A 15,982-nucleotide genomic window follows, 5' to 3' on the forward strand; every position below is an offset into this window, starting at 1 on the left:
AAATGGCTTGTTTATATCAAAACCCTTTGATATTGCCAACCAGTTTATTCACTTTTTTGATGACAAGATTAGCAAATTTACACGACATGCAAACAACAAATGCTGAGCCTTCATATTCATGCATAATGTACCAAATAAGGAAAGACTGTAGTTTTAAGTTCAGCAAAGTGGGTGTGGAAGAGATGAAAAAAGACTAGAGGACAGTGTGTACCTTCACACGTGGAGAGGGGGCAAAGGTTATTGAAGAATGTGGCGATTGAGCAAAGATAGGGCTGACTACTGCCCCCTTTGGAGGAATTGCGTGCCCATAGTAAACAGAAAAAAAATCTGTCCAAAATTGCTAATATATGCATATAATAATTATAATTGAATAGAAAACACTCTAAAGCTTCTAAAACCGTTCAAATTCTGTCTGTATGTAAAGCAGAACTCTCAGGGCAGCCATTCTCCCAAACTCTCTCTTGTCATCATGAAAGTTGGGCCAACTTTGACGTCATCGCCCCCACCCTTCCCAACCAGCTACAGATCTGGGAACAGTTTCTATGTCTGCTTTCAATGGGGCTTGTCATTGTGAGAATCGCGCGCTGCCTCCACTTTTGGTGGGCTGAAACCTTCAGGTCAAGCGAAAATATATGCACTTTGATGCGCACGTCGGGTCCAGAGCTCTCTTTCTTCCAGGGTTGACCAAACGATGTCTGTTTGTCTGTTCGAGCTAAGGATTGGTTTGCATGTTCAGAACATGTTAAAGCTTGATTCTGCACTTAGTTTGACCAGTTTCGTCGACATATAATATGTAATTTTGAAGTTTAGATGCGCATCCACTAGAATTTTGGCTGCATTTCAGACGGAATTTGTCGTGTTTGATAGCCCAAAGACACAGACTTGAAAACCAAACACAGTTTTTGGTAAGTATGACTACTTCCACGGCTTATGATCGAAGAACATCAAAGGTAAGGGAATATTTATGTGGTTATTTTTGTGTTTCTGTGGAGTCCAACATAGAGGAGACATAATGCTAATGTGTGAGCACCGTCTCATATTATAGCCTAGTGAACGAATTCTGTAACGTTAAAAATAAATGTAACACAGCGGTTGCATTAAGAAGAAGTGTATCTTTCTATCTATATGTAGAACATGTATATTTAGTCAAAGTTTATGATGTGTATTGCTTGTTGTCTGACGTTATCTGCCGGAGCTATCATCATTTCTCCGGACATTTGAGTAACATTTTTTGAACATTGCGTCATTGTAAACAGAGATGTATGGATATAAATAGCATATTATTGAAAAAAACATAAATGTACTGTGTAACATGTCCTATTACTGTCATCTGATGAAGATTTTCAAAAGGTTAGTGAATTATTTTTCTTTGAATCCTGCGTTTGTTGATTGCATATTTTGTTCAACTTGGCTATTCAAATTAGCTGTGTCTTTGGTGGTGGTTTGACATAAATATGTGCTATGTTTTCGCCGTAAAACTTTTTAGAAATCTGACTTGCTGTCTGGATGAACAAGGTGTTTATCTTTCATTTGAGCTATTGGATTTGTTAATGTGTGGAGGTTAAATATTTCTAAGAATATTTTTGCATTCCATGCGCCACCGTTCCAGCTGAACGTGGTAGGGGTCGTTCCCAAAAGGGAACCCTACCCTGTCAACAGGTTAAGGAGACTTCATTGCCGAGTGTAACCCTAGAAAGCAAGCTGTCATGGTCAAAACATATCGGCTCAATGGTTGTTAAAATGGGAACAGATCTGTCCGTGACAGGGCGTTGCTCTGCCTTCTTGACATCTCAGTCGACCAGACAGGTTCTACAGGCCCTAGTTTTGTCGTACTTGGAATACTGCCCAGCTGTTTGGTCAAGTGCGGCAAAGATGAACAAAGGTAAATTGCAGTTGGTCCAGAACAAAGCAGCATGTATTTCACTTAGATGTACACGGAGGGAATGTGTCAGTAACAGGATGTCAATCTCTCCTGGTTCAAAGTTGAGGAGAGATTGACTGTATCACTATTGGTCTTTGTGCGAGGTATTGATGTGTTGAAGGTATCGAACTACTTATTCAAGCAGTTGGCACACAGTTCGGACACTCGAAGGTACAACCGGAGGTCTCTTCACAGTCCCCAGGTCCAGAACGGAGGCTGGGAAACACACAGTATTAAATAGAGCCGTGACTACATGGAACTCTGCCAGTGCAGGTAACTCAAGCTAGAAATAAAACCATATTAAAAAATGTATAAAAGAATACCTTACTGCACAAAGGGGACTGTGAAGAGACAAAGCCATTTTATGTATGTTGTACTGTAATTTACACTGTACTATGTATTATTTATAAGCCGTTGGGGGAGGCGAGGTGGTGCTAAGCTGACACATGGAATTGTTTTAAGATGGTCATACTATGGATCATTTAGCTATTTGATTTGGAATTTTAGGACCTCATTAGGTATCCCAAAAAAATATAAACATTTGAAAAAATATAGATTTTGGCCTTTACTACTAAAGCCCATATAACCATATTGAGTAACACATTTATAAATTGCAAAAAAACTACAGTAAAAGAAAAAGCATAATAAACAAGGTTTGTCAGTCCTAAATCTAGGAGATAAAAAAAAAACTCAGGAAGTATCTTGTGTAAATAAGTATTCATACTCTTTGCTATGAGACTCGAAATTGACCTTAGGTGCATCCTGTTTCCGTTGATCATCCTTGAGGTATTTCTACAACATGATTAGAGTCCACCTGTGGTAAATTCAAATGATTGGACATGATTTGGAAAGGCACACACCTGTCTATATAAGATCCCACAGTTGACAGTGCATGTCAGAGCAAAAACCAAGTCATGAGGTCAAAAGGAATTGTGTCGAGGCACAGATCTGGGGAAGGCTACAAAAAACATTTCTGCAGCATTGAAGGTCCCCAAGAACACAGTGGCCCCAGTAGCATGGGGAAATTAGATACTCCATTGTTTGGCCCAAGTCCATAGTGATTTCCACTGAAATATAGGCCAGCATCCTCATCATGATGTGTCCGGGGGTCCGCGTCATGTTCAGAATATGACAATGGATAATTAGAGCAGAATTATTGTCCCTTGAGCAGTTGTATTCATAATCACAATACAGTCCCACTCTGACATAGAGACACCATTTACATTCAAGGTGATGAGCTGTAGCTAAAGCTTGTAGGAATCACACAAAAGCAAGAAGGTGGAGGAGGGGCACTATGCTGGTCCACCCAGTTCTGATTACTGGAAATGAGGTTTAGTAGGCTAATTAACAAACAATCCTGATTAGATCACACTTAGGACCTGTATTTATGTGTTACAGATATTGAGCTGCACATTATCACAGGTGGGTCACAATTAAAGTAAATTAGAGATGCTGTCTGACATCACTATTTCAGAAGTTCTTCAAGGTAAATAAGGCATACTTTTATGACTGCTGAATGCCAACTATCAGTCTTAGATCATGTATTTTCAGGTAGAGATACCCCACGAAGCAACTGTCTCATCTCACTGTCTCAGACCGCAATGGATTCAATAAATAAATAAATCATTGAACCAATGTTGGTCAATTAGGTCTAGTTGGTAAAAAAATATATATATATATATATATATATATATATTGGTTTAATCGCTCAACACTAATGGGTTCAAATCCTATTTGAAATAATTTCAAATACTTTATCTGTGATTGATTGAGCAATAGAATAGTCCCAAAAGTGCAGATCATGCCTATCTGGCACTCAAGGCAGGCTACATCAAATGTTCAAAGTATTTAAAATATTTAAAATAGAATTTGAACCCAGGCCTGCTGTATAGTCACTGGATAGAATGTACAGTATCCTCAAAAATGCAATAGGTTAACAACCACAACAACTAAAACAGGCCTCCCATTTCTTATCTTGTCATTTGTATGCTGTCACAGGTTTGAGGAGGTAACCCTGCAATCAATCAATGCAAGGCTACTCACTGAATGTCGGCGAAGGTCATACTAGGTAAAACAGACACATTAAGTTAAACCAGCCAGCTAATTGTTATATGTACATACCTGTGGAGCAGCACTGTGTGTAGTGTAGAGTATATCTGGTATTATAAACTGGGTGGTTTGAGCCCTGAATTCTGATTGGCTGACAGCTGTGGTATATCAGACTGTATACCATGGGTATGACAAAACGTTTAGTTTTACTGCCCTAATGACTTTGGTAACTAGTTTATAATAGCAGTAAGGCTCCTCAGGGGTTTGTGATATATGGCCAATATACCACAGCTAAGGGCTGTGTCTAGGCACTCCGTATTGGTCGTGCGTAAGGAGAGCCCTTAGCCGTGGTATATTGGCCATGTACCACACCTCTTCGGGCCTTGTTGCTTAACTTTCCTTTGTCATTCTAGGATAAGATTGCCATCTAGTGGACAATCTAAGTAACAGATCTACAAGACAAGTGACAGGTGGCAGTCAGATCTGTGAACTAGAGCATCTCACATACTGACCTCAGTTATTCCCTGAAATATCATGATCACTTCCTAATAACAAATGTAGCATTATCCCTTTCTCTTTATCTCCAAACACTATTCATTTTCCTATTACTTACTGAACTTTGACATAGATCTAGAACGTATTTGATCAGTTAAATCATACTTAGGATATTTAAACAGCATTTCTTTGGGGGGGGGACCAGAAAGTACACACAAATAATCTCACAGAATAATGTCGCTCTTGGGAAAGGAACATGGAGCAGCAGGTAGCCTAGTGGTTAAGAGTGTTGGGCCAGGGCCTCCCGGGTGGCGCAGTGGTTAAGGGCGCTGTGCCATCAGAGACTCTGGGTTCGCGCCCAGGCTCTGTCGTAACCGGCCGCGACCGGGAGGTCCATGGGGCGACCCACAATTGGCCTAGCGTCGTCCGGGTTAGGGAGGGCTTGGTCGGTAGGGATGTCCTTGTCTCATCGCGCATCAGCGACTCCTGTGGCGACACATTGGTGCGGCTGTCTTCCGGGTTGGATGCGCGCTGTGTTAAGAAGCAATGTGTCTGGTTGGGTTGTGTATCGGAGGATGCATGACTTTCAACCTTCGTCTCTCCCGAGCTTGTTTGAGAGTTGTAGTAATGAGACAAGATAGTATCTACTACAACAATTGGACACCACGAAATTGACGAGAAAAAGGGGTATTAAAAATATATATATATATATATTGGGCCAGTAACCGAAAGGTCGCTGGTTTGAATCCCCAAGCCGATTAGTTGAAAAAAAATCTGTTGATATGCCCTTGAGCAAAGCACTTAACTCCAATTGCTCCTGTAAGTCGCTCTGGATAAGAGTGTCTACTAAAATGTCATAATTTGGTCACACTTAATAGGTTATATAGTAAGTTGCATAGTAAGTTGCTACCACATGCATTTACAATGTACAGTATAATGATGTAGACCTACATGTACATTAACTATACAATAAACTAATTTGTACAGTTTCTTTGCAATACAACTCTTTTCATTCAAACTTAATGTTTTGTTTTATGTACCCTATCTGCATATACAGACAACATTAATACATTCTCTTCACCAAAGTTACCTAACTACATTACGTACAGGAAGTAACACTCATAATGCAGTAAAACAAAACATTTTAGGCTGAGGCCTATAGCAGAGATGTAATTGAACACAAGCGGAGGACTGCTCTGGCATTTATTGGAGGCGACTCATTCTTAGCACAGGCCTCTGGACTGCTGCTCTCAAACCAGTCCGATGTCATTCCTGCATCAGGCACAGCACACAGCTCAAAGAGCACAGTGCCCTGGGCCAAACGGTCCGCTGCCTATTTTTTATTAACATGATGTGAATGCCTGCTTTCTCTCGCTCTCGCTCTACCCACATAACAGCATTCAACAGGGTGCTGATGCAGATTAAATCACTATACAGGTTAATACACTGCTCAAAAAAATTAAGGGAACACTAAAATAACACATCCTAGATCTGAATGAATGAAATATTCTTATTAAATACATTTTTTCTTTACATAGTTGAATGTGCTGACAACAAAATCACAGAAAAATGATCAATGGAAATCAAATTTATCAACCCATGGAGGTCTGGATTTGGAGTCACACTCAAAATTAGTGGAAAACCACACACCAACTTTGATGTAATGTCCTTAAAACAAGTCAAAATGAGGCTCAGTAGTGTGTGTGGCCTCCACGTGCCTGTATGATCTCCCAACAACGGGCATGCACCTGATGAGGTGGCGGATCTCCTCCCAGACCTGGACTAAAGCATCCGCCAACTCCTAGACAGTCTGTGGTGCAACGTGGCATTGGTGGATGGAGCGAGACATGATGTCCCAGATGTGCTCAATTGGATTCAGGTCTGGGGAACGGTGCCTTCCTCTTGCAGGAACTGCTGACACACTCCAGCCACATGAGGTCGAGCATTGTCTTGCATTAGGAGGAACCCAGGGCCAACCGCACCAGCATATGGTCAGAGGATCCCATCTCGGTACCTAATGGCAGTCAGGCTACCTCTGGCAAGCACATGGAGGGCTGTGTGGCCCCCCCAAAGAAATGCCACCCCACACCATGACTGACCCACCGCCAAACCGGTCATGCTGGAGGATGCACAAAGGCGGAGGTTAGCGGTCCTGGTGCCGGGTTGTTGTCCTCCTACGGCCTCCTCCACGTCTCCTGATGTACTGTCCTGTCTCCTGGTAGCGCCTCCATGCTCTGGACACTACGCTGACAGAGACAGCAAACCTTCTTGCCACAGCTCGCATTGATGTGCCATCCTGGATGAGCTGCACTACCTGAGCCACTTGTGTGGGTTGTAGACTCCGTCTCATTCTTCCACTAGAGTGAAAGCACCGCCAGCATTCAAAAGTGACCAAATCATCAGCCAGGAAGCATAGGAACTGAGAAGTGGTCTGTGGTCACCACCTGCAGAACCACTCCTTTATTGGGGGTGTCTTGCTAATTGCCTATAATTTCCACCTGTTGTCTATTCCATTTGCACAACAGCATGTGAAATGTATTGTCAATCAGTGTTGCTTCATAAGTGGACAGTTTGATTTCACAGAAGTGTGATTGACAGTTACATTGTGTTGTTTAAGTGTTCCCTTTATTTTTTTGAGCAGTGCATGTTTCCGAATCCACCATCTATATAGACATCTGAAGTCGCAAAAAACATCTATATAGCCACATGTAACCTCAAACATATATATAGTGTCTGTAACCACAAAAAACATCAATATAGCCACCAGTAACTGCAAAAAAAACATCTACAGTGGGGCAAAAAAGTATTTAGTCTGCCACCAATTGTGCAAGTTCTCCCACTTAAAAAGATGAGAGAGGCCTGTAATTTTCATCATAGGTACACTTCAACTATGACAGACAAAATTAGAAAAAAATCACATTGATTTTTAATGAATTTATTTGCAAATTATGGTGGAAAATAAGTATTTGGTCAATAACAAAAGTTTGTCTCAATACTGTTATATACCCTTTGTTGGCAATGACAGAGGTCAAACGTTTTCTGTAAGTCTTCACAAGGTTTTCACACACTGTTGCTGGTATTTTGGCCCATTCCTCCATGCAGATCTCCTCTCGAGCAGTGATATTTTGGGGCTGTTGCAGGGCAACACGGACTTTCAACTCCCTCCAAAGATTTTCTATGGGGTTGACATCTGGAGACTGGCTAGGCCACTCCAGGACCTTGAAATGCTTCTTACGAATCCACTCCTTCGTTGCCCCGGTGGTGTGTTTGGGATCATTGTCATGCTGAAAGAGCCAGCCACGTTTCATCTTCAATGCCCTTGCTGATGGAAGGAGGTTTTCATTATTTCCTTTACACGTATCAGTCGTCCTGGTACCTTTGCAGAAAAACAGCCCCAAAGCATGATGTTTCCACCCCCATGCTTCACAGTAGGTATGGTGTTCTTTGGATGCAACTCAGCATTCTTTGTCCTCCAAACATGACGAGTTGAGTTTTTACCAAAAAAGTTATATTTTGGTTTCATCTGACCATATGACATTCTCCCAATCTTCTTCTGGATCAACAAAATGCTCCCTAGCAAACTTCAGATGGGCCTGGACATGTACTGGCTTAAGCAGGGGGACACGTCTGGCACTGCAGGATTTGAGTCCCTGGCGGAGTAGTGTGTTACTGATGGTAGGCTTTGTTACTTTGGTCCCAGCTCTCTGCAGGTCATTCACTAGGTCCCCCCGTGTGGTTCTGGGATTTTTGCTCACCGTTCTTGTGATCATTTTGACCCCACGGGGTGAAATCTTGCGTGGAGCCCCAGATCGAGGGAGATTATCAGTGGTCTTGTATGTCTTCCATTTCCTAATAATTGCTCCCACAGTTGATTTCTTCAAACCAAGCTGCGTACCTATTGCAGATTCAGTCTTCCCAGCCTGATGCAGGTCTACAATTTTGTTTCTGGTGTCCTTTGACAGCTCTTTGGTCTTGGCCATAGTGGAGTTTGGAGTGTGACTGTTTGGGGTTGTGGACAGGTGTCTTTTATACTGATAACAAGTTCAAACAGGTGTCATTAATACATGTAACGAGTGGAGGACAGAGGAGCCTCTTAAAAAAGTTGTTACAGGTCTGTAAGAGCCAGAAATCTTGCTTGTTTGTAGGTGAGCAAATACTTATTTTCCACCATAATTTGGAAATAAATAAATTCATCATACTGGACAAAAACCCAAACCCACTGTTACCAAGATACCGGACAGCGAAAACCCAAACCCACTGTTACCAAAATACCGGACAGCGAAAACCCAAACCCACTGTTACCAAAATACCGGACAGCGAAAACCCAAACCCACTGTTACCAAGATACCGGACAGCGAAAACCCAAACCCACTGTTACCAAGATACCGGACAGCGAAAACCCAAACCCACTGTCACCAAAACACAAGAGCAGCAAAACCTGCTCCATAAGGGAGGGGTGAGGGGTGAGATGGGAGGGGTGTGATGTTACTCCTGCTCCATAAGGGAGGGGGGAGATGTTACTCCTGCTCCATAAGGGAGGGGTAGATGTTACTCCTGCTCCATAAGGGAGGGGGAGATTTAACTCCTATTCCATAAGGGAGGGGTAGATGTTACTCCTGTTCCATAAGGGAGGGGGAGATGTTACTCCTGTTCCATAAGGGAGGGGGAGATGTTACTCCTGTTCCATAAGGGAGGGGGAGATGTTACTCCTGTTCCATAAGGGAGGGGTAGATGTTACTCCTGCTCCATAAGGGAGGGGTAGATGTTACTCCTGTTCCATAAGGGAGGGGTAGATGTTACTCCTGTTCCATAAGGGGTAGATGTTACTCCTGGGGAGATGTTACTCCTGTTCCATAAGGGAGGGGGAGATGTTACTCCTGTTCCATAAGGGAGGGGAGATGTTACTCCTGTTCCTATTCCATAAGGGAGGGGTAGATGTTACTCCTAATCCATAAAGGAGGGGTAGATGTTACTCCTGCTCCATAAGGGAGGGGTAGATGTTACTCCTGCTCCATAAGGGAGGGGGAGATTTAACTCCTACTCCATAAGGGAGGGGGAGATGTTACTGTTCCCTGTTCCATAAGGGAGGGGAGATGTTACTCCTATTCCATAAGGGAGGGGGAGATGTTACTCCTGTTCCATAAGGGAGGGGTAGATGTTACTCCTGCTCCATAAGGGAGGGGGAGGCTCCATAAGGGAGGGGTAGATGTTACTCCTGTTCCATAAGGGAGGGGGAGATGTTACTCCTGTTCCATAAGGGAGGGGGAGATGTTACTCCTGTTCCATAAGGGAGGGGGAGATGTTACTCCTATTCCATAAGGGAGGGGTAGATGTTACTCCTGTTCCATAAGGGAGGGGTAGATGTTACTCCTGTTCCATAAGGGAGGGGTAGATGTTACTCCTGCTCCATAAGGGAGGGGTAGATGTTACTCCTGCTCCATAAGGGAGGGGTAGATGTTACTCCTGCTCCATAAGGGAGGGGTAGATGTTACTCCTGCTCCATAAGGGAGGGGTAGATGTTACTCCTGCTCCATAAGGGAGGGGTAGATGTTACTCCTGTTCCATAAGGGAGGGGTAGATGTTACTCCTATTCCATAAGGGAGGGGTAGATGTTACTCCTGTTCCATAAGGGAGGGGTAGATGTTACTCCTGCTCCATAAGGGAGGGGGGAGATGTTACTCCTGCTCCATAAGGGAGGTTACTCCTGTTCCATAATGGAGGGGTGAGATGTGTAGATGTTACTCCTATTCCATAAGGGAGGGGTAGATGTTACTCCTATTCCTGCTCCATAAGGGAGGGGTGAGATGTTACTCCTGCTCCATAAGGGAGGGGTGAGATGTTACTCCTGCTCCATAAGGGAGGGGTGAGATGTTACTCCTGCTCCATAAGGGAGGGGGGAGATGTTACTCCTGTTCCATAAGGGAGGGGTAGATGTTACTCCTGCTCCATAAGGGAGGGGTTGATGTTACTCCTGCTCCATAAGGGAGGGGTAGATGTTACTCCTGCTCCATAAGGGAGGGGTAGATGTTACTCCTGCTCCATAAGGGAGGGGGTAGATGTTACTCCTGTTCCATAAGGGAGGGGGTAGATGTTACTCCTGTTCCATAAGGGAGGGGTAGATGTTACTCCTGCTCCATAAGGGAGGGGTAGATGTTACTACTATTCCATAAGGGAGGGGTAGATGTTACTCCTGTTCCATAAGGGAGGGGTAGATGTTACTACTATTCCATAAGGGAGGGGTAGATGTTACTACTATTCCATAAGGGAGGGGTAGATGGTACTCCTGCTCCATAAGGGAGGGGTAGATGTTACTACTATTCCATAAGGGAGGGGTAGATGTTACTCCTGCTCCATAAGGGAGGGGGTAGATGTTACTACTATTCCATAAGGGAGGGGTAGATGTTACTCCTGTTCCATAAGGGAGGGGTAGATGTTACTACTATTCCATAAGGGAGGGGTAGATGTTACTCCTATTCCATAAGGGAGGGGGTAGATGTTACTCCTGTTCCATAATCTTTCCCTCCTTTAGTATCCCTCTTCTGATCTCTGATTAACAACTGAACAAATAATTAACTCCATAATTTAACTCCAATTTCGACTTTATAAAATACTGCATGGACTGAAATACTGTCTGCAGAAGAAATAAGCCATGAATTATTATAATTTTAAGGCAAAAATGTACAAACATTGACAAATTTCAGTTCATTGCAGTGCAGTAGAAAAAGTTAAATAATGCACTGTGACAATGTCAATTGCTAACCATTACATTTTTAGGGGAAATAGCAGAACCTTTGGCTACTATGAAGTAATTTCACACAGTTTAAGTCAACACTATTCAAAAGGCTGGTTTAACTACAGAAGTTGCTTGCTTGAGTCTGATAATAAGAAATCCTCTCTGCCTGTGACAACCTCTACCGGTTTTTCCTGAATATGTGCCCAAGGCTTATTAGCTCAAGAAAAATGTAAATGGCATGAATTAAAAGGGGTTCGGCACATTTGGAGTGGCAAAGGAACTAGGTAGAGGTAATTTCTTGGGTTTGCCATCAACGGTAAAACCACTGTCTCGGGTGAATTGTTTAGGAGTTGTCCTGTCCTCTCCAATGAGTGCACGGAAAGTTGATCTGATAAAACTGGGCGTGTGTATTTTCCTAGTTTTCCATGTCTCAACACGGCATGTTCTCATTTCAGGACGTCTGCATTTACTTTCAATTATCAGGTGTGACATGAGTGACTGCTCTTCAGGATCGATTGATATCTACATAGTTCAAGTTTACTTCACGCTCTACTTGATATATTATGACACGTTTATTACATGGAACATTTTATGATGCCGAAAGACCGAAACAGGTGAGTTAGCCAATGTACACCTTGACCTGTCAGTAGTATATTCATTGCTGTATGCTTGACGATTTTCATTCACTCGTCTGTGTATTCATAGTGTTGTAATAGTAATTCCAAGTGTATCACTCTGATTCACAGTTTATCTGTAAATGAAAACGTTTTGTAGGCTAACATACCTGACTGATGCAATGGTGGCAATTTTTTTTTTTTATAACATAGCCTAAATGTTTCAACCTAGGTAGCCTTCAACACAGGCAAGAATCCTTCATGTATGTAACTGGTATAATCAGTGCATTGATAATGACACAGAATAACTTTTTGCTGTCAATAGAAGTGCAAAAGGTTAGGTTTGATACTGTTTAGGATTTTATATATACACTACATACACTACCGTTCAAAAGTTTGGGGTCACTTAGAAATGTCCTTGTTTTTGAAAGAAAAGCGCATCTTTTGTCCATTAAAATAAATAACATCAACTTGATCAGAAATATAGTGTAGACATTGTTCATGTTGTAAATTACTATTGTAGCTGGAAACTGTGTTTTTTTAAATGGAATGTCTACATAGGCGCACAGAGGCCCATTATCAGCAACCATCACTCCTGTGTTCCAATGGCACATTATGTTAGCTAATCCAAGTTGATCATTTTAAAAGGGTAATTGATCATTTGAAAACCCTTTTGCAATTATGTTAGCACAGCTGAAAACTGTTGTATGATTAAAGAACCAATAAAACTGGCCTTCTTTAGACTAGTTGAGTATCTGGAGCATCAGCATTTGTGGGTTCGATTACAGGCTCAAATTGGCTAGAAACAAAGCACTTTCTTTTGAAACTCATCAGTCTATTCTTGATCTGAGAAATGAAGGCTATTCCATGTGAGAAATTGCCAAGAAACTGAAGATCTCGTACTACTCCCTTCACAGAACAGCGCAAACTGGCCCTAACCAGAATAGAAAGAGGAGTGGGAGGCCCCGGTGCACAACTGAGTAAGAGGACAAGTACATTAGAGTTTCTAGTTTGAGAAACAGATGCCTCACAAGTCCTCAACTGGCAGCTTCATTAAATAGTACCCGCAAAACACCAGTCTCAACGTCAACAATGGAGGCGACTCCGAGATGCTGGCTTTCTAGGCAGAGTTGAAAAGACAGAGCCATATCTTAGACTGGCCAATAAAAATAAAAGATTAAGATGCGCAAAAGAACACAGACACTGGACAGAGGAACTGTGCCTAGAAAATGTGCTTTTCTTTCAAAAACAAGAACATTTCTAAGCTGACCCCAAACTTTTGAACGGTAGTGGATATATGGTAATACTTGAGCAATGAACCATATTGCTGTATTTGAATAGTTGTAACTACAATGATAAGACAAAGCATTAATGACACAAATCTCCTCGAGGACTGTAACAATGTACAACAGAGGCCTACTTCTCACAGGGTCCTTTCCAAGTGTCACAAGTTTCCCACACAGCTAGAAACCTTGCCTGAGATGCGCTGATGAATTTCAGTCATTGTTTCTGGTAGTGTGTGTAGCAGGTATGTCAACAGGTGTCAATGCCTCTGGTTAAGTCGTGAGAAAGAATATTTGAATAACCTGAGAAGAGTTTGCCTGATATTGGGAAGGATTCTAGTCACAGAAAAAGCCTTAAAAACTTCTAACATGATCGAAGGAGATCCTCCACTGAAAGTGCTTCTTAGTCCAGGACGAGGCTTAATCTGTCCACTCATACGTATGGTTACAGGCAGGGGGCAGTGATGTGTCTCAAAGGAGAATAGAACCATTGTATGACGTCGTGTACTGTGGGCAGTTTCAGTGGTGTTGCCACATCCAAGCGAACCATGACAATGTCAGGTATGTTGGTAAACCAGCTCTACTGAAGCACCAAACCCTCCTTTCTACTTTAATTCACAGGGAAGAGTTAGACGAAATGGGACATTGTACTTTCCCTGATGACTGCAACCCATCATGACTCACTTTCATCTTTTTTTATTCTCTCCTTTTGCAGGAGACATGTTTGTGCTGCAGGTAAAACCAGGGCATCACCAGAATGATGTTATACCTGTATACATGTTCTCTCTCTACAGGTAAAACCAGGGCATCACCAGAATGATGTTATACCTGTATACATGTTCTCTCTCTACAGGTAAAACCAGGGCATCACCAGAATGATGTTATACCTGTATACATGTTCTCTCTCTACAGGTAAAACCAGGGCATCACCAGAATGATGTTATACCTGTATACATGTTCTCTCTCTACAGGTAAAACCAGGGCATCACCAGAATGATGTTATACCTGTATACATGTTCTCTCTCTACAGGTAAAACCAGGGCATCACCAGAATGATGTTATACCTGTATACATGTTCTCTCTCTACAGGTAAAACCAGGGCATCACCAGAATGATGTTATACCTGTATACATGTTCTCTCTCTACAGGTAAAACCAGGGCATCACCAGAATGATGTTATACCTGTATACATGTTCTCTCTCTACAGGTAAAACCAGGGCATCACCAGAATGATGTTATACCTGTATACATGTTCTCTCTCTACAGGTAAAACCAGGGCATCACCAGAATGATGTTATACCTGTATACATGTTCTCTCTCTACAGGTAAAACCAGGGCATCACCAGAATGATGTTATACCTGTATACATGTTCTCTCTCTACAGGTAAAACCAGGGCATCACCAGAATGATGTTATACCTGTATACATGTTCTCTCTCTACAGGTAAAACCAGGGCATCACCAGAATGATGTTATACCTGTATACATGTTCTCTCTACAGGTAAAACCAGGGCATCACCAGAATGATGTTATACCTGTATACATGTTCTCTCTCTACAGGTAAAACCAGGGCATCACCAGAATGATGTTATACCTGTATACATGTTCTCTCTCTACAGGTAAAACCAGGGCATCACCAGAATGATGTTATACCTGTATACATGTTCTCTCTCTACAGGTAAAACCAGGGCATCACCAGAATGATGTTATACCTGTATACATGCTCTCTCTCTACAGGTAAAACCAGGGCATCACCAGAATTATGTTATTCCTGTATACATGTTCTCTCTACAGGTAAAACCAGGGCATCACCAGAATGATGTTATACCTGTATACATATTCTCTCTCTACAGGTAAAACCAGGGCATCACCAGAATGATGTTATACCTGTATACATGCTCTCTCTCTACAGGTAAAACCAGGGCATCACCAGAATTATGTTATTCCTGTATACATGTTCTCTCTACAGGTAAAACCAGGGCATCACCAGAATGATGTTATACCTGTATACATGCTCTCTCTCTACAGGTAAAACCAGGGCATCACCAGAATTATGTTATTCCTGTATACATGTTCTCTCTACAGGTAAAACCAGGGCATCACCAGAATGATGTTATACCTGTATACAGGTAAGTGGGAATACCCAGACCAACCTTTTTCCCTGACAAGAGGAACCTTAAAGATGGAATGCAGCATAAAGTTCTCAGTGTAACATTATAACATTACTTGAAGAAATGTATAAGTTCTTGAAATTGTCCGGATTGACTGACCTTCATGTCTTAAAGTAATGACTTTTAATTGACTAAAAGACATCTAGTAAGTTGAACTGAGTTAAAAAGCCTTATTGTTTTAGGTTAGTTATCATTGTTTTAGTTCACAATGGAGCCCCTAGTTCCACTCTTCATACCCCTGATAACTCCTTTGTCCCACCTCCCACACATGCGGTGACCTCACCCATTACAACCAGCATGTCCAGAGATACAACCTCTCTCATCATCACCCGGGGCCTGGGCTTACCTCCGCTGTACCCGCACCCCACCATACCCCTGTCTGCGCATTATGCCCTGAATATATTCTACCATGCCCAGAAACCTGCTCCTCTTATTCTCTGTCCCCAACGCTCTAGGCGACCAGTTTTGATAGCCTTTAGCCGCACCCTCATACTACTCCTTCTCTGTTCCGCGGGTGATGTGGAGGTAAACCCAGGCCCTGCATGTCCCCAGGCACCCTCATTTGTTGACTTCTGTGATCGAAAAAGCCTTGGTTTCATGCATGTCAACATCAGAAGCCTCCTCCTAAGTTTGTTTTACTCACTGCTTTAGCACACTCTGCTAACCCTGATGTCCTTGCCGTGTCTGAATCCTGGCTCAGGAAGGCCACCAAAAATT

At 42.5% G+C, this 15,982-nt stretch overlaps 1 long non-coding RNA gene across 6 annotated transcripts; it reads left to right on the plus strand.

The window, feature by feature from the left end:
• The first annotated feature begins 11,839 nt into the window (after positions 1 to 11,839).
• Positions 11,840 to 15,884, plus strand: LOC127910667 (uncharacterized). Of its 6 annotated transcripts, none has more exons than XR_008075712.1 (3): positions 11,840 to 14,713; positions 14,889 to 15,006; positions 15,180 to 15,884. It is a non-coding gene; the product is annotated as an uncharacterized LOC127910667 (long non-coding RNA). The 6 variants fall into 6 exon arrangements; XR_008075710.1 differs by having other exon boundaries at positions 11,841 to 14,772; XR_008075709.1 differs by having other exon boundaries at positions 11,842 to 14,772; positions 14,889 to 15,063; positions 15,123 to 15,884.
• The last annotated feature ends 98 nt before the right edge of the window (positions 15,885 to 15,982 follow it).

Source organism: Oncorhynchus keta, chromosome 22, assembly GCF_023373465.1.
Source record: "Oncorhynchus keta strain PuntledgeMale-10-30-2019 chromosome 22, Oket_V2, whole genome shotgun sequence".
Lineage (NCBI taxonomy): Eukaryota > Metazoa > Chordata > Actinopteri > Salmoniformes > Salmonidae > Oncorhynchus > Oncorhynchus keta.